General features: G+C 34.6%; 1 pseudogene; it reads right to left on the reverse strand.

The window, feature by feature from the left end:
- Positions 1-7,664: 7,664 nt before the first annotated feature.
- LOC119192338 lies at positions 7,665-20,837 on the reverse strand (annotated as a pseudogene).
- Positions 20,838-21,289: the final 452 nt, after the last annotated feature.

Raw genomic sequence — 21,289 nt, forward strand, 5'->3', positions numbered from 1 at the left:
TGGAATATACTCTTGCTTACTTTGTTACTATCTAATCTACTTGTTTACTTGCAACAAAATATATTAAAATGACAAAGAATATCAACCATAATATATTTTTTGGAAATCTACTTCTTATGGCTGATGATAAGGATGGCCGTGTACTAAAAATCGGGAGATTTAAATTGAATATGGATAGTCGTAGAGTTGTAAGTACAAATGAGTTTTCCCTGATCATGTTTTAATGTTAGAGTTACATATTGCGCCATCGGATGTAGCTCTAGATTGTTTCCTTATAGCATGAGCGCAAAAACACTAATGTACAGAATTGATTGAAGAGGAAGTATTGTATTGGAGAGTGATATCCTCCGGATATTATACACAATAAATAAATATCTTCAATACTCTCACATAGTTTTTGTATCGGACCCCGTCAACACCGGGAATCCTGCAAATGGGATACTGGAATCCCCCGTCAGAGCGAATGCAGGGTCCTGGAGGAAAGTTGGGAGGGAGAACTAGGAAGGAAGTGTGGAAGTATAGGTAAATCTTATAGGATGGACGGTGGAGAGAAGGCCAGGAAATGTTCGCGAGCCCTTATAGGCTGCAATATGAATTGGCAATCATGAGGTATACACACTTAACTGTATGCCTAGGGCCGCGACAAATATCCCCCATGCGTGGGCTTGCATTCGCTCTGGAGACCGAGCGCACAAGAATTGCCTCAGAAGGGTGCTCTCACATAGTTGGAAACTCATACTAAAATATGCGGCTTGTGTCGTAAATATTGGAAGGCTCCTAGGTACAACTCAGTCTATAAATGAAAGTTCTGATTGCTATTATTATTCATAGACGTTTATACCGCTTACCATTAGGCGAATGAACCCTAAATCTATTAGCGTACCTACAGATTTTCTCTAAAGAGGATAGTTGGAGCAAAAATTCTTCGCCAATTTTAATAAAAGGCCTGCACCTCGCAAGGTTCCTATAAGACCAAGACTTTCGAGTATGGGTGAGACGTTTTTCGGGTGGGCACCGTCCATACTTGCTTATTCTCCTTAGCCCATACCTAAGTCATAAAGGTATACTAGGATCGTGATACCTTGGACCTTAAGTTTCAATGTACTGCTCGTTGAAAAATGTTATCTCCAAACCAAAATACCATAAAGATTTTATACTTGATAGGTGGATGAAATCTAAATAAAAACAAGCAATTTACTATAATTATTTTATCCAACAAACACGCTGATTATAATCTAACTACAGTATATTTTCATGTCTATTCTATTACAGAAATAATTTCAAAGTGAGATTAGTGTGTAAATAACGAAAAATAACACGTCAAATTGTAACCTCAATTTTTGAAGTCTGTTAAAATCATTTTCCTTTCCTCCATGGCGTGTTGAATTGTGCGTGTTTATGAAGCTAAGAAGATGTTTCCGCTAGAGAGAAATGCCCGTATACTATGATTATACTAGAAGTATGTGCCTCAGTGGTGTTGTATTGCGGACACCGTACGTATCTGAGTTCTCGGGATCAAACAAGTAGGTATTCGGAGTTTTAAATTTAGCTCGGGAAACGGTAAGCTTGACGCTGTTACGGATTTATACTGAACTGAATGGTCGAAACGTAATTATTTTATATGGAACATAACTGGTGATATGTATTACACCTCTACCATCATTGAAAAGAGAAAGAGGTAAAGCGTAAAGCTGTCTATAACAACAGGCAATGTACTTTGTATATTGGATTGCTTTAAAATTACATAAGGCGCTTATAAGTAAATTTTATGAAAATCATATAATATCAAACTATACAGTAATATGGAATACGAATATTATAATCACTAGATTTTTTTTTTCATTTAACTTTCTTACATAATAGTTGTGACATACTTACTTGCTTAGGATTTGATAATGATATGAATCTTTATAGCGTGTGATAGTGACATAAATTTGCTTTGAAAAATTCTTATATTATAGTTTTGAATAAATTGAAAATTTGTAATTTTTGGTTTAATATGGTTGTTCTGAGGTATCTCATGCTTGGTCATCGTTTTTTTCAGATATTTGCAGAATAAATATATCTTTATCTTTACTAGTGGTTTTGATTAATGACTGTATTGATAACCTAACCGAATTTTGGCTGCGGCGGCTAATTTCAACGGAGATCAGTCAAGTACGCAGAAGATATTATAGTGCATAAGTGTATGCGCAATGCACAGGGCACAGTGCACTCTCTTCCTTAACGCTCTCATAGTCCGGAGAGATGGCAATGCGACATGACAAGAGAGAGATCACCAACGGCTTAACGTGTGTGGCGTCTAAACGCACGATTTTGTCTACCAACCCCGGTTGCATTCTAGCAACATGAGTTGCAATGTGGCAACACTAATACTCCACTTTTCTAGCGGCAAGCACGCGCTGCTTGTTGTTATTATAACCCGCTTTTATGTTTAAACTTTAAATAGACAATAAACAAATACAACCCCAGAACCTTTAGTATTTAACGACCCACGACGTGTACCCTGCTTTCAGCCTTGTATTATATACCATTCCACGGGTGGGCTTGGCCTCCTGTATTACTGAGAGGGATCACTACATCCATACCTACATCCTAGCAACCGTAGCGCCTGACCGGTTCTTTAGACGCCATATGTTTCAACAAAATATTGCTATTGTTTGACTAATATACAATTTTTTAAATTGCTTTACTAAGCTTAGTAATGATAGTCTACTGGGGTGTTTATACTTACTTACGTCGGTGTTAATATAATCAGTAATTGTTCGCACACACTCACGCCTTTTATCCCCGAAAAGGTAACTATTATAAGTGGTACACATTCTTTCCGCCTTGTCGATTCCGTCATATGATAAGATCACCATTTCAGGCACAGATTCCAGACTCCAGGCTGATATGGAGTAGAAAAACCCTATATCACTTTAACCGACCCGGGAACGAACCCGAGACCTCATCATTACAGTACGCCACCAAGGAATTCGTTAATCAATCGTTCGCTTTTACAAAAAAAAAAACATTGGCGAGGCGACCTTTTAACCTGAAAATTCTGAATAAAATTGCGAAAGTATAATATGACGTCTGCCAACGTGCATCAGACCAGTGAGGTAGGCTGATTTTGATGTATACATACTTAGTATAGCTTATACTACAAGACAAAAATCTAAAGCCTCAGTAGTGTAGTAGTGAAGAGTCCTCCAATTGCAACAGTATTTTTAATACTAATACGTTAGTTACTTATTCCACAATTTTATTCTTAAAAATTACAATCTGTAATTTTAATTGGTAAGGCTGTGTTATAGCAAGTTAGTTAGTTTATTAAATAACAAATTTAAATTGGATTTGAGAATAATAATATTTTTTATTTCAGATTAAGGAAGTCACCTTAACTGGATAGTCCATGTTTACGTTGAGCTGTATTCTGCTTATGTTTATGAACGAATATTGCGATAAATAACATCCTCCGGATATACCCATACGTGTTTTTATGTAGTGATACAAATGGGGTATTTTACTATGTTCGATTTTTACAATTATTATACTACACGTAATAGTACCTTGTTCATCTCTGCTCCACCCACAGGGTTGACTAGGAGAGAATGCCTACGGCATTAAGTCCGCCTATATAAAAAAATAATAAAAAGAAATAGTACTTAAATAATTTGAAAAAGAATCCCGTTTCTTTTGGCAATAAAATAGTTAAGAAATGGCGCAGCAATTCTTATTTTAAATATTGCAATGTGAGCGAAGTTGGGATAGCGCGCTAACTCTTTCTTTCGCGCGCAACGTAATGCATGATGACGCTATTAGATATCATGGCGTCTCTTTTAGTTTTTTAATATTTAGACTTTCCATCAGATTTTAAAGGATTATGTCTCGTTAATTATTAGCAAACATTTTGTGTTAGATTTTAATTTACTTAAATTTCTGATAAACCTACTAAAATGTGTCAGTAAAATAGCCTTTTGTATTTTATTTCCATAAGCCATTTAATTTTAATAAATAGCAGTGTTTTATTCATCTGATTCCAAGCTATACGTCATAACTATAGTCTTATTTAGAAAATTTATTATAATTGATTAGGTATGCCAAAGCGAAGTACACGTAATCTCTGAAATAATAAAAAAACCCGAAAGACGTATAAAGTCATTATGAATAATAACTAATTGTTTTGGTACAAAACTTATTAGAGTGAACAGAAGTATTTATTTTGTGTGTGTGTTACTATGTTAAATAAAGAGCATTTCATTGTTCTATACATCTTCTGATTTTTGTAACTAATTCTCAATAAAATACTTAAATAATCGTAATGCTAATTGTAGATACAAAAATAAAAAAATAAATAATCACACATCCCTCGTAATTTATTTACACGTTATGTTACAAAATATAAATAATATTTACATAGTACGAATCATCTTTTACAGATTACATCCGATTTGAATCCATTTTTTTACATTATTTTTTTATACAATCATGGAAGAATTAATATTGCACTTCTATCTACAAAATTCATAGGAAAAAAAGTACAATTATTCACAATTTAATTTCACATCAATATTTTATTTCAATAGCTTTAATATTTCAACCAACCAACATTTAAAAGAACTTTCAAAGTGAATTATAACTGTAATCCATTTTACAAATACCTATCTATATAAATACCTTTTATTTTATATATATCATAAATTTAGACAAATTCTAAATAAGTTAATCGGCAAAATAGAACATCAGTTTTTTTACATTTCAAACAATTATTACCGCAATGGATAACCTATCGCGTCATTATTTCGAACTTATATTTAATGCTACAAAATTGTACTTAATTGTAGTTCAGTGGCTCTCAAACTAAGATTACCTATTTACTTCTTAAAGGTACGCCTTGTAACACTATCCATTGTTAACATACAATAATTTTGATTATGATAAACTGTGGCACTTAATTCGTTAGTACTATTAGATTTACAATATAGATAAGTGAGTAAAATGGGTTTGGAACCACCGATAGTCTTTAAAAGTACAGTCGTAAGCAACACCTATATTTAAAAACCTTAGCTATTCAGAACACAGATTTCACTGTAGAAAAATCTCTTCTATAGTACAAAAATTAAGTGAAATATCTAAGTTTTGAGTATCACCTTGTATCTAGTTTTTAAAATATTAGATTTGATCTCTGATCGCCATTTTACTTTTTATGTCGCATTGTACAAAACATAATCTAAATTTAAATAAATACACTTAAACTAAATGACGAATTGTTACTGGCTTTTTGAAATTCCAAATTTTAATTCTTTTTATAAATTTTTCGCCTTCATAGAGTTTTTAATGTTATAAATAAGTAAAAATTTCAGTACGCGACACGGTCCTTTAAGATATATTTTGCCGCACGGGTTTCTGATGATGTCGATCAAATCTTGTAATCTTTAAATTATGCGTGGAAGTAATGCTGCAGCTCCTCCCCGCCCAGCACTGCTGTCTGCACAGGAACTTCTGTAAAACCAACAAGAAATTATATAAAACTGATTTTTACGTGCGCTACGATTTCCCTAATACAGAAATTAAGTAGCTTCAAAATTGTGTAGTTCTTTTAGTACAGAAAGAAATTGAAACATCGCTTCAGTAGTTCTAATTTTACGCGGTACCCCTCTTATAAAATGATTACATTTTTCGGAGTACTTGGTCCCTACCAAGTAGGATAGGTTTATAGTAGCGATGATAAAAAGAAAGAACAAAGTCTTATATAGATTTTCTTTGTTATTTAAAATTCTTACACTGTAGTTTCTAATGATGATATAAAAAATATAGTTATTAAAGTATACTCAAGTATTCATGCTATTAATCATGTTATATAAGGCCCTCGTAATCAGATGTCTGACAAAATTATGATTAGTGAAACCCCGTCTCGCTAGGGTCTTCAGACTTTCTAACTTTTTTATTTTATTGCACACCGTGACTAGGTATTTTTGTACATAGACAAGATAAATTTAATTATGCAAACGTTTAAAATACACCAAAGTAAATATCTTTGTTTACCTCTTTGGAGATCTACTATTTCAATTTTGAATTTCGAATTTGAATATTTTATTGTTTACAGTATATTTTTCGCCTAGTCTTGTTGATTTCTCACGAATATTATTAATCGTCACTTTCTCTTAGCGTGTCCGTAAGAAAACATTTTATATTAAATCTCTTAATATTATCATAATTAAGTGAATCAACGCTGTCATATTTGCGTGATTTCATAAAGTTATGATACAATACAAGTACACCACAACATATTCTAATTAAATCTAATTACGTAAAATGAAAGTCATGGTTAGTAAAAGTCGACTAAATATTCACAATTAAAATTAAACATAAATGTATGTGTATGTACATAGATGTTTCAAAATAGTAATGTTTGCGTTCGTAAAAATTTTGGTCCGTATATTTTAATAAGTATATGCTGTTGGTTAAGATATTTGTATCCACCCGGATAGCGACCACCGTACAAGGTGTAAAACCCGCCATAGTGGCCCACGTAAGTGTGTCGCGTTCCAGGAGCAGAGTCTGTATACCCGGTTCCAACAGGCCGGCATAATTTTGTCGACTATCAAGGGCTAATCATCTCTCGTCAGTCGACATTCTCTTGGACCCCACTTACCATCAGGTACAGTGGGGTCACTTGGCCGTGATTGTATAAAAAAAATATCTTTTCCAGGAAAGATGGAGCACGCGGGGAAGCCGCACGAAAGAAATATTAATCTATGAATTTCCTGGACTCTACGAACACTAAGTCAATAATTTGAAACCGTACTAACCGCTGATTTCAAGAAACAATTCCAATAGATTTTTCGTTCGATCACCATAGACCAATCAGTGGGCTTAGAATGTGGAAAAAAGACACGAATCCGTATTCTATTGGGTGTTTATTGCTAACACGTGAATGGCGCATTGGTAGATATCGTGTCGTTTTATTATGATTGGTCGAGAGACCAACACGTGACCGATGCATTGGTCTCTCGACCAATCACAAAGGTCAAAATTAAACGACATGGATATTCAAGTCGTGTGAGACATTCTAAGGGGATTGAACATTCTTTTGATATGCGTATAAATATCATATTTTGATTGGTTTAATAGAATCGGATTGATAGATTGGGCTTATTTATTGAAAGCGGACGAGTGTGTGATTTGTCAGTCAATGTAAAAGTCACCATAGACCCAAAACTAAAATCGGAGATAGGGACGCATCTATTACAATAAAAAACAAATTAGTTAATGGTATTTACCAATGTTTAAGGTTTAAGTTTTGTAATTAACAAAATCATTATTAATAATAAAGTGTCAAAATTAATACTTCATATATTTATTAGTAGTTTTTAATTGAAGTTATTTTCTTCAAAAATTCTATAGATTACTTACGTGACGTACTTAGTTTATATACAATTTTATTATATTATTTATTATTTACAAAAGGAAAATTATACTTAGCTTTCGTAGATAATGTTATATACAATTTGGATCTACGGTAAATAGTCAGTCAACGTCAAGTCATCACATACCTTAAGTCAGTCAAGTCAGTCGTATCACACTTGAACGATCTTGTTCCCGCGAAGAATGTACTTCACGTCTTTCCCCCTATTCTGTTCTGTTGTGTGAGGCCGTTCTGTTGTCGTGGTTGTTGTGGTGGTGGAGAGTTGTGAGTGGATGAGGGACGTGGTGAAAAGTGGGTCTGGTAACAGCTCCGCAGGTAGCACCCCTATTTCATTATCATGTACTACAGGAGTCGGAACGAAAGGAACCTGTCCTTTTTTCAACATTTTAGCATAACTCTCTAATCGAGTGAATTGTGGAACCTCTTCGATAGACCTTTCGTTTTGGTTGAGGTAAACCTGAACCTTTTTCAAATTGTTCCTGATTTTTTGCATTTTCTCAGGAGTGAGACCTTTAGAGTGCGTCACTACCGCATGTTTAGAAATACTATAATCGAAAGGCGGGTGCGTGTTTCTTGGATCGTAATCAGAGTATGCGTCGACCATTGCCGGTTCGCCGTAGGAGTTCACGGCTCCCCAGCCCATGGGCTTGAATTCTGGGACTGGTTGTGGGGGAGGTGGGGGCTGGTTCACTAAAGGTTCCTCGTGGTACGAAGGAGCTGTGGAGAAGGTGTTTTTGATGGCGCTGTACACTGAGTGGAGGATGGAGGATGGTGGTTCTATGGGTGTGTGTCCTGTTTTTGTTGTGTCCCAGTCGTCGCTTGGAGTCCCGTCGCCCAATGGCGCCAGTAAAAGAAGCCCGGCGTGCACCCCGTTCAGTTTACCATGGCCTGTCTCAAAAAGTCAGTCATTACGTCATCACGTCAGTTTTGTGCAAGTTCTTGTTTGTTTTTAACTGCATTTGTTTGTTCATGTTTGCGTGAAATTTTCTTGAAATAAACAACAGCACTTACAATATGAGCTAATTAAAAACAAAAACATATTTTTGTTAAATTCTCTGAAGACATCAGTCGTCATCAAAATCTGATGTTAGTAAAGTGTGTTACAAATTATCACAAATTCAACATTGCGTTACATCACGTCATATCAGTGATGTATAATATTAAATACATCACAATAATATGCATCATTTCTGCCAGTCGTACTAACTCCACAATTAAAGAGGTACCCATGATGTTGAGATAGTTCTTCGACTAAATATCACGCAGAGTTAAAAAGCGCTGATGGTCGTTAGGGTACCTCTAAAATTAGGGAATGGTAGTGAGAACTGGCTGTGCGTGTACGAATCACAAACGGTACCTCACGGCTGGTAATGGTATGGTATTTGTCGTCCTCATTGCTCTTTTTTTGCGGTTGTCCTAAAAGGTAAAATAGAAATGTAAATGAAAGAATATTTTGTAGTAGATAACAGCACAACGGAAAAGAATTGTGTTTTGCTCAAGAAATTTATATTTATCATGGTTTAGGAAATGATTTTATGGTACTTATGGTAATGATGCATACAGATTAAATTCAAATAGATTTAAGTTTACAAAAATTTAAACAATTGTTTAATATTGAGTCATAGAAGCATGGATTTATGTCATAAATTTCTCATTATATGATATTAATTTATAAAGTAAGTGAAATATTTTTACTCTGTTTAGACCAGCTGATTTTAGATTCAATACGCAAAGTACCCTTTAGAAGTAAAACTGCTTGTAAAAAAATATTATAAGTTATTTATCCCTAAGAAGATATTAAAACGTATTGGTTTTTCACACAATTAATTTCTAAAGTTAAAAAAATATTATCCATCACGTTATTTACCAACAGGAGTGTATCAAATATAGAAAATACTGTAACATGGTTAAAAAAATGTTTAAGTTGATGTTCCCTATATCTGAGATCTTCGATAAATAATACTTTGGTTACTTGACATTATTTTTAAAATATTTATAAAATTCTAAGTCAATGAAGGCAATCTGTTGTCGGCTCTTGCATCAGTGGCAGCTAGGGTGTTATTAAATAAAATATTTTAAAAGTATGAGGAGTAAACAAAAAGAAACATTCACGTCGAATTGATAACCTGATCCTTTTTTGAATTCGGTTAAAAATGAACGCGGACGTATGAAGCGACATTATTGTAAATATATGACAACGCTCCCTAAATAAAGATAAAAAACGTAGAAGTTATATTCGGATGTATTTAACATCAATTATTATCATTACAATGCACTACATAAATGACGTAACACCACGATGAGTTCCAAATGGTGCCAATTCTCTCACTTAGTTGGATAATTGTTGCACAACTATTCAAAATAATATTCTTTAGGTTCCATTGTGTTATTCTATTCTGAGTGAAACAAGTCGAGCGTGAATCATCTAAGAATAGTTTTTTGTTGCTACTTCTTAGCATGTAATATTACTTTGGTCTGGGTTTAAATGGAGGCTGAATAATTAACGTCTTCGTCACGGTTTTATGCGAAATTTGATTGGTGGAATAATGATTAATATTACATACACTCACGCTTTTTATACTCAATGGGGTAGTCGGATCAGTTAAACAAGGCTAGTACATGTCAGACAATTATTCCCAAAAGGCTTTCACACATATACACACATTGCATTTATCCTCTAAGTCCCTATGCAGAGGCGCAACCAGGGCATTCACTTTTCGCCCCGCATATTCCGTCTCATAATGTGATAGGGGGCGAGCCTGTTGTCATATAGAACATAAATTCCAGACTCCAGGCTGATACTGAGCAGAAATACTCAATATCACTTTTCATGACCCGGGGATCGAACCTAAAACCTCAGCACTGCAGTCGTATCGCAATACAACTACGCCACCAAGGCAATTATATAAATTCTAAATTCTATAAATTATTAACTACATAGAAATTCAATCTTCCCTACTTTTATTCGCATTAACGATAATCAAGCCAAATTTATTCGTGCCTACACATTTTGAATGGACATTTTTACAAATCCTCTTTTAAAATACAGTTTCAGCATAATTTCAACGGATACATATAAGGACATAGCCAATCGGATTAACTGAAGTGGCAGTGGGCACATAGCTCGCAGAACTGATGGCCAATGGGGCAAGGAGGTTCTGGAGTAGAGGCCACGAACTAGCAAGCGCAGCGTCGGACATCCACCCACGAGGTCACCTCCATTAGGTCAATTTGAAAATCTTTGGGTGAGGCCCATGTTCAGCAGTAGACATGCTGCGGCTGATGATGATGATGATGATGATGATAATTTCAACGAAAATGAATATTTAATAGTCACAATTTCCTTACAGTCCAAAACAAACACACTGTTTTCTCTCTAAACATACTAATGCTTTAAGTATTACGTTTATGCACACATTATATAACCATGAAGATACTTAATGCTGCCAGGTATGTACTTGAATATTTGCTAGGGTCCCAAAAGTAAATACGTTTAGCAGGTTTAGCTTGTAAATAGTAAGATGGCTGATGAATATTCAACAATAAAACGTATGAGGGCATTATTTATATGATTGTTATAATATTATAGTCATTGTATTATTCTAACTATAACTTTATAGAGGTTATTGTTTTGTACAATAATTAATTGCTATGTATTGTGGTTTTTAGTTTTAAACCATTCAATGTTTATTGAACTATAAAATCATTTTATTGTACTAATCGTTTTCAATCCCCGTGATAATATCAAATTACTACACAATAACGCTGAAGTAACAATACTGAATAGAATATAGAAGAAAATTAATAAACAATTAATTGGGGAACAAGCCCCCGGATACGTCATCTTAATCCGGACCTGTCCGATAAAAATGGCGTGAAAGTGAGTACGAATGTGCGTTTCCGAATGCAGTTTTTATCCGCGCCCTGCACCCGTTGAAAGTAGTCTTACAAGACTAGTAGCAGAGTCGGCAATGTCAAAAACCCCTGACGGAGGTTTGTTGACCTTAATTACGATACTGTATTTACAGATAAAACGTAGTAAACGCAGTTGAACGATACGGATTCGAGATATTGTTTTAAAAAGATTTAGTTGTTTATATTGAGTTTTGAAGACTTTTACTTACTGATAGTAATCTATAAAATAAATATTATAATCAAAGTCCCCTTTTCTTTCTGTCTATGTTATCGATATTTTCAAGATGTAATGAACGGAATTTATGAAATTTGGTATGGAGATAATCCAAACGAGCAATCGAAAGTGAAGTCTCTAATTCACTATTAAGAGGCCCTACGTTAGTTTTCATTTATATCGAATAATATTGGCCCTCATGTCTAAACCATATTACAATCTAACTCTTATTTACAGGCACAATGTTGCTGTTTAAAAGAAGGCATCAAAACATAATATAAAAACCAAAAAATAGTTATCACATTTATAAACTACCAAATAAATGATAAATTATTCGAAAGCGTACAGGATCTGAGTAAGAGAAGTTATTAATTGAATGCAAATGAAGCCGGAATCGTTGTTACGTGAATTAAATACTACTTTTCTCGAATCAAACCTTGTAACCGCGGCAATGTAAATGTCATTGGAACAACTTGGTTTAATAGAGTTGATATTATGCTGTGTCAGAGAACTTGCATCGGTCTAGATCTCAATAAACACATTGGGTTTGTTTTAAATAAGGTCTTTAATCATATTTTTTATATATGTTTCGATTTCATTACAATTTTAGCATGGAATGCGTGTATAAAAACATCGAATAAATAAATAAAGTTTGTTTACCATAGAATGAGTTTGGATTATTTAATGTTTTAAATGATATTCAAATTATTTTATAAGTAAACATTTGCATAACGAGGATTTAATCACGAAAGTGGAACAGTATATTTTATGATTATCAGCTTTTGTACACCATGTCGTCCGGGTGAAAAAATTTTTCCGGATAAAATCCCGCTATCGATATATTTTTTCCGAGATTGTAGTCTATGTCGTTCTTAAAGTCTTAAACTATCTCCATACCAATTTTTATTAAAATCCGTTTGGTAAGTAGTTTTTGAGTAAATCGCGTTCGAACATGCGGACACGGCGAGGGATTTCGTTTTATAAGGAAAAAGAAATGGGAAACCTTAAATAATTTAAAGTTAATAATTTGTATTCAATATGTGTTGCTAAGCGGCGATAGCCTAGTTGGGTGTGGAACAGATTGCCGAGACGAATGTCCGCAGGTTCAAATGTCAAGGGCACACACCTCCGACTTTTCTAAAAAATCATGTGTGCATTCTTTGTGAATTTATCGTTCGCTTTAACGGTGAAGGAAAACATCGTGAGGAAACCTGCACATCTGAGAAGTTCTAAGTAGGAATTTCGAAGGTGTGTGAAGTCTACCAATCCGCACTAGGCCAGCGTGGTGGACTAAGGCCTAATCCCTCTCAGTAGTAGAGGCCCGTGCTCAGCAGTGGGCAAGTATATAATACAGGGCTGATATTATTATTATTATGTGTTACTAAATACTCAGATATTGACACATTGCTGACCTACTTACTAGTGAAATCGACCACACACCCTTCCCCATTGATAAAATGTTTAATCTCGTTTCTTTTAATTACGACTGGTCTTCCATAATTTTATTTTCCCTTTACCATTTCACAGAATCATGTATAATTTATATTTCTCCGACATAATCTAGGTTAGTAAAGGCTGTTTTTGTCAAGTACTATGCGGTAACTGGCCGGTATTATGAAATAAAGTTAAGATCTATTATATAATCTAATAAATAATGACCCGAGGCCGCTCTCGGCTCGCTTTACTGTCTTAGACGTGAGCTTCCTTGTAGAAATTTAGATCTAGATGTTAAATAACAAGTTAAAGCAAATTGTATTCAACTTTTACTATAAATGAAATTCCAGTGTACAATTTTTTACACGTTATAATTGTTGATAATAATTCAGTTAATTCCAAAGCGGAATTAGCTAAAATAATTTATATTTTATTGCTTTGAATGACGAGACGAGCTTGGCGTTCGCCTGATGGTAAGCGATACGACCACCCATAAACAGTAGAAACACTATCCAACACCTTGAATTACAAAGTATTGTTTGCTATTCCACTGCGCTCGCCATCCTGAGACATGAGATGTTAAGTCTTATTATGTCCAGTAGTTACACTGGCTACAATGTCTTTCGAACTGGAACACAACATTGACTTTACACTGTTGCTTGGCAGCAGATATAAACATTGCGGTGGTATGTACCCAGGCGGACTCTTACATATGAGAGACCTACCATCAGTATATATTTAATGATGGCAGTACATGAGATATAGAAATATTGCTATTTCTAACATCAACGACCTATTAAGCAGGAAGTGTCTAGAAAATATAGCCTAGATAATATTACACGTATTAGATTTACTATATATAACATATCTGCAAGTAGATTCACATGAATCTCGCATTTCAAGCGGACGCAGTCGTCGAACTAGATTGACTGGTTTCCGTGACATAATGCACTTTCACTACATCAAACAAAATATCAATGCAGGTGCTACGCTTTATACAATAGTCTTAGGCTTCCCTGAAAATCGTTAGGTAACCGATCGTGCCCATTTAATTTGCTTCCTACATCTAAGTAGGTTGGTTCTGATTAGATTGTTTTGTATTTATCGATTTAAGTGACGCAATGTTTTCATATTATTTTTATTCATAAATTAAATCATACATCGAACATTAAACGCAACATAATTGTATCACGCCTATTTAATTGTTATTGCAATTTGAAATCCACAAAAATCCTTAAAATTATGAATCACTGTCGTGTGTATGCAATGACTTGACTTTTTAGTTTGCTTACAACTAAACGCCGCAGTGAAACACAAAAACCTTTCACGTAAGAATTCTTAAAAGTAATGCAAATTCTTGCTCGCTGATGAACATATACATAACACAATAAAGCTCTTTGCTCGTGTTTACAGTGCTCTTGAAATCGCGCATTGGACAAAGCTACAGTTGAACCTCACAGCAGATATACTCACCTTCGCAACACCGAAATGCAACATTGCAAGAAAATGACGGGGCGAGTCCACATGTAATTTGTTTTGAATCATTTCATCACCAACACGATAGTTTCCGTTTGAAAAGGAAAGTTATGCAAATGCCGAATAGATGTTTACTGCTTAGTTATAAACGTGTAAACCAGGTCGACGAATGACAACCTTCGGAAGCCAAGATGAGAGAGGAGACTCTTGCGAATTTACATTGGACCCGTATTGCAATCATTTGGAAGTATCTTTAGCTGCCAGCAAAAAATATACAGACAAAAAAATCCAGAAACCGAGCGAAGTTGAAAAAGAACACGGAGCATTTTGAAAATATACAGCCAGGATCCACAGAGCATATACACCGCACCGGTCTTGGAAGAAGCACTTGAAACAAGAAGATCACCAAAGCGGTGATGAAGAGTTACCGAAGTAACAGACATTCCAGAGAAATGCAAGAAGGGATTCCAATCAGGCAGACTTGATAGAAATAATGCTTGACGCATATCTTACCAAATTTCATTGATTAGATCGTAATATCGATAATATAATTCTTCAGAAGGCCACGGCATCGGCTCAACGTCGTCAACATTAACCGAGGACATCACTATCATCTCTGAAAAAAGAAAGTCGAACATTTGACATAATGATCTCATGCCGTTATTAGCATTGTTTATGATGGGTTAAAGGTTTCTGCAATTAGACATTATTTTAGAACAATCATGCGAGATTCGTATACGATTAAGTGAAAATGTGCTGTTCTATTGCTGTTTGACAATTTTGTCTAATTTTATGCAATTAAAAATGTATTTTAAATAGTCAATACAGCACAACAAGCGTCTACATTTTTAAAAAGTACTTCGTATCTGGCATATGTTATTATATAAAGACAACATTATATTTCGATTACAGTTAAACTTTTTCTGACTGTACTAAATACTGTTACTTCCATACTGACACGAAAACATTAAAAACCTGATGAATATTCAATACGATTACAACATACGCATACCGAAGCTTTACTTTGCTGCATTATATGGACACAAGCAACCGTAAAATTGAGACGAATGGAACAGTTTACGACCATCTTATTGTTACAACTTACAACGGGCCTGACTAACATCAGTCTGAGGTAAACCTTGATGCTTTGCTGCTAGAGTTTGAATTATAAATAGCCACATTGACATACTTGTTATAAAATACAAGTATTGTACCGTGAACATCAGAACCACATATCGTACCAAACTAGTACCAAACGTGTTGATAAACAACGCGCCTACTTAAACAAAAAAACACCTAGCATTCTTAGAGTAGAGTGATCTAGTTCGGATTTTTTTTCACAGCAGATTTATAGCGTGCATACACAGGCTATTTTTATTGGCACATTTACAATAAAAATATTAAATTAAACACATCGTCATCAGCTACATAAAGTCCACTGCTGAACTCAGGCCTTCTCCAAAGACGTCCAGACGGAACTGTCAAAAGCGGCCTACATCCAGCGTGGTCCTACGATCTTTGTCAAGTCATCTGTCAACCTCACAAGTGGCCATCCAACGCTGCGCTTGTCCGTGGTCTCCACTTTTTTGCTAATTTATTTGATGTATCAATATTATTGATACATTTAATTTTGATATAATTAAGTAAATCATTGCCACAATATGCCAATTTCAACTCGACGCAATGCATGTGTAACAAAAAACTACTGACATTTAGCCAAAATGTACCCTAAAGGTATGTTACATAAAAAATGTTCTCATGCTTGGTGCGCAGCTGCGTCGAACTTTGACCATCGTTACGCAATATGTGGCCTACTTAACTTACTTTTACTTTTAGAATGTCCGTTCAAAACAAAAATAAAATCGACTTTAATAACATCTTCGAAATGAATGGTGTCGAAGTTCTATGCGGTATTTATTGTATAGTGTTAATGATCTCTCGCCAATCGGTCCTTTATTATTGAAAATTTACTTTCAATTATTTTGAAGATGGTGTCTCTTCATCATACATTGTAGCCAGTATAACTTTTGGACATTATAATACCAGCCCTGTATTATACTGTTCCAGTGTAGGGCACGAGCCTCCTCTACTACTGAGAGGGATTAGGCCTTAGTCCACCACGCTGGCCTAGTGCGGATTGGTAGACTTCACACACCCTCGAAAATTCCTACAGAGAATTTCTCAGGTATGCCAGTTTCCTCACATTGTTTTTCTTCACCGTTGTAGCAAGCGATAATTCACAAAGAATGCACACATCATATTTAGAAAAGTCAGAGGTGTGTGCCCTTGGGACTTGAACCTGCATACATTTGTCTCGGCAGTCCGTTCCACAACCAACTGGGCTATCGCCGCTTTTGGACATGATAAGACTTAATATCTCATGTCTAAGCATGGCGAGCACGGTGGAATACCAAACAATACTTTGTAATTTAAGGTGTTTCTACTGTTTATCGGCGGTCGTATCGCGTATCATCTGGCGAACGGAAAGTATCATCTGGCGAGCGAGCGAAGCTCGTCTCGTCATTCAAAGCAAAAAAAACATCGTGTTTCCGTCTGATGAAGGTATTCATTAGACCCCTCAGTACATTGGCAACTTGGTCTATATTTTGGAGCATCCTCCTTTTGGTATTTTCCCTACTATAAGTCGACTAGTGAGCGGTTATTTTCTCTGATCAGTCGACACTAACTGACCCGCTTACTAGCTTGCAGTTTTGTTATGTATTCATTGTAAATGAAATTATAATATGTACATTTTCATATAATATTCTTTTATTACAATGACAAATGTCAATCATACAATTTACTTTTTAGTGACCATAGAGTGGCCACGAACACAACAAGTTTGTTCTCTTTAGTAAAACAAAAAGTAAAAATACGTTCTAGAATGTGAACCTGTTTATTATCATAGTCGACCAAGACGTCTCGTAGACAATGAGTTGTGTAACAGTCAGTTATCGACATCCATTCAGTTAGGTTATATAAGTTGACATTACAATTTAGCTTCTAAGTGGCACGAATCGTAATGACATTGTTTGTTTTTTGTGTTTGTTCCACTTTCGTCGGATTTTCTCCTTATTTACTTGGTGTGAGTTATATTCCATTATTCAAATGTTGCTTTTTATGGATATGTGGAAATATACATATATAAAGTTATTAAAAACGGTAACTTTATAGTTTTGTGTATGAGTTTAAGACATACTGATGTTAGAATTCTTTTTTATAAATTCAATAGTTTTAACATTTTGAATAACTATTCAATAAATGATCATAATCGTAAGTACGAAATTTTTCGATATTATTTTGACCTTACAATAATTGAATACGACTCATATTAAAACAGTATTAAACAATTATTTTTTTTCAATTGTGCTGTTATCTATCTAAAATAACTTTTTTATTATTTTTTATAATATTGTATTGTTTTATGACTTACCGTCTAACTGTGATGGGTATTTATGCGCGGCGAATCCCGTGGGAGCAGCAGGGGCGGTGTGAGAGTAGTGCGCGGGGGCTGTTGGAGCCCCGTATGCGCTGGGGGTCCGTATTCTAAGTGGGAAGTCGGTGGGGACCGTACACTGCGGTTGCTGAAATTAATTGTTTTGTGTTATGCGCTGTTCATGTGATTAATAAAATATGCTTGTCAAGCCTTGTCAAAGCATCATAAATTCAAATGTTAATAATATATTTAGCTTGGCATGCATGGCTTTGCATGAATTTGCTGGATTGTGTTTTTGCCGATTCGGAAGTGGCTGCTATCATATTTATATTATGTTCTATATTTTTTGATATTTTTAGCACAAATCATTGGATACAATTTTATTATAATCAAATCTTTTCATTGAAAACAGTGTTAAAAATATTTTCATTTTACGCATAGATGTCTATCAAGTATATATTAGCTAACTTTCATTTAATCGTTTATTATCATTAAAATGAAATTTGCCAAAAATGCAATTATAAAAAATATATTGAAAATTTCAAAATTGCAAACCACTAAACAATTAAATGGAATATTTGGCTATTCAAATTTTCATAAAAATAAAATGTTCGAATTTCGAACACGGTGGTATTCTACATTCAAATGACGTAAGCTTGTGAAACTGGGACGGATCTAGGAAAACCCGCTTGCTATCGGGGCACGTGGATTTGTTCCGTCATTGCGAAATACCGAATGTGTCATAATTATTTCTAAACTGATAAGGGAGGAAGTTAGTCTATTTAAGTGATATTTTTATTTATAGTCATGACTGTGAAATATATTAAATGAGAAACATGAAGATAAAAGAGTGGAATCTATTTTATTTATATAAAATAAACTAGCAACCCGCCTTGACTTTGTAGAACATAATTTTATATGTAATTTTTATCCGTTATGTAAAACATTAATGAATTATACACGTAGACCTTCCTTGTGAAGCTCTCCGTCCATTGGTGAGATCTCTATGAAAATCTGTTTAGTAGTTTTTCTTTCCTAGTCTATTTTAAAATATGTGAGAAAGGTTTCGTTCTTCAAATTATCCCTATTTTTACCAAGTCCATTTTTACGATAATTGCTTGTGGAATACTATACTTTATAAAACTTAATATAGTCTCAACAATAATACGATAATTAATAAACTTAACCTATAAATTTAAGAAATCGGACATAAACAAAATATTTAATAATGATTTCTTATGTTTACGTAATGTTAGATAAAAGACATTGCAATAAAAGCCCCGTGACCATGAAGTCTGCAGCCCTCGAAACGTCGGCAGAAAATTATAACATAAAAAACGCGATAGAATCCAGATTTTTTTTTATAAGTAAACTCAATCTTCCGCATCGATAGTATTCTTAGTACCCATCAATATTATGTAAACAAATTTGAAAGACAAAAAAAGCATTACGTAATTTCCTCATCGACTTGCATTAACACACGGTTATACGAGCATTAATAAAGTCTCGTAACACGCCGGATATGAGATTGTCGCGATACTTGAAAGATAAAGTTATGCAAAACAAAACATGACTTAATGAGCCTCTTTTAACGTTTAAGTTTGCTTAATTACTGTGAACATAGTTTGAACTAGTATATTTGAACTAGTTTTTGAAATAGAGTAATCATTAATGGATTTTTAAACTGAAGATTTTTTTTGGAACTCATGTATATATCTGCTGTCAAAAAAAAAAAAAACAATAATGGACTTTATTTCTTCGCCAACACGGTTACTCTCCAAAGGCTGCCGGCAACCTCTTAGTTGTTGACGGATAATAAATAAAATAGTTATGAATAAACAAGGCTGAATTATCTCTCCTTTCTTTAATTAGTAAAAAAACTAAATCTAACTATTGCAGAAACAGGATATTTTTTTAAAAAAGACCAAGCACTATCTACAACGCCAATTATAAAAAAAAAACATGACTAAACATCACATGCCAGAAACATCACATTCTATCAATGGACAGATACCCAATAATGTAATTATATTGATTGCATTAACAAAGACCTATTTATAAATTAAAGACTACTATAAAGCTGAAGAAATACTAACCCACAGGCTTCTTCTCACTAAGTGCGGCTGAGCTGACAATCTTTCTTCCCCAGATTGCTGACAGCATCTCCCTTAACAGCAATCACTTTACCCAAGGTGCTCGCGAGAGCCCCACCGCCTTTGATCAGCTGTCCTTTGAGGATCGTCACCCCTCCAGTTATGGCTTTAACAGCTTGGAACAGCGTGTAAAGGATGGACTTTTTCAAACCCCAGTAGTCGTACTTTTCGCCTTGCTGTAAAATTATTAAGCTTTGTGAATATAATTATAGAGAAGATTAATTATGAAAATCCGTATTCAGATAAGGAATAAAATCTCAATGAATCATAAAGGAGGTAACTGGTTGCGGACTGCTTTCAAGAGGTCGATCTGGGAATCTTTGGGCCCGTGTTCAGCAAATGGCATCCTGTGGCTGATGATAATGATGAATCATAAATATCTGAACAATTCACAACCATATTATTGAGTACATATTGTATAATGTACACTGTCCGTTAATGTAACTTTCTAAGATAACTACGAAATAAATGAAATCATGACGATATTTTGAGATGACGAGAATTAACGATTGAGTCATCGTCATGCAAGCAAAAAGGGGCAAAATAGTTCTCGAGTGGAGACCACGTTTTACAGGTAACTTGACAATAATTGATGGTAAATAATTACTGGTTCATAAGAGTATCCAGTGTGTTCACCGCCACCACCAGTCTTGCTTGATGCTGACGCGATGAACGCTGAGGCTTGACCCAACAGTCCAACTTTACTCTGCAGCCCTGAAGATGCTTTTGACACCACTGACGTCAGCGCTTGGGCTGATGACCGCTTGGTTCTAAAACAAACGAGATTGTGAAGATCTAGTGTTTGAATTATGTATATATATATTCAGTGTAAATATATTCCTTTTAAAGTCTCTGGGAGAAGGAAATAAATTGTTTTTGTCTTTAAAAACAGCAGCAAGAAAAAACGATTGATCAGGGTTAATTAATAAAAAATGCTGCAAGCTATTTTGATTTATTTATAGGTCGATAAAGATCTATAATTTTGAACACAACCTTCGACATCGCCACCTTTCACAACTTTCTTTTATGTGTTGAATTCTGTATATTGTTTTCATTATATCATACTGTTTCTTTGATTTCCACATAGTTGTTAGTAAGACATAATATTTTTTTCTGTAATACTAAAAGGTTCATCCACGATACTCTAGTTACGAGTGGAACAGACTGCCGAGACGAATGTCCGGAGGTTCAAACACAAGGGTACGCACTGACTTTTCTAAAAAGTTATGTGTGTATTCTTTGTGAAT

The sequence above is a fragment of the Manduca sexta genome, unplaced genomic scaffold (genome assembly GCF_014839805.1).
Source record: "Manduca sexta isolate Smith_Timp_Sample1 unplaced genomic scaffold, JHU_Msex_v1.0 HiC_scaffold_2643, whole genome shotgun sequence".
Lineage (NCBI taxonomy): Eukaryota > Metazoa > Arthropoda > Insecta > Lepidoptera > Sphingidae > Manduca > Manduca sexta.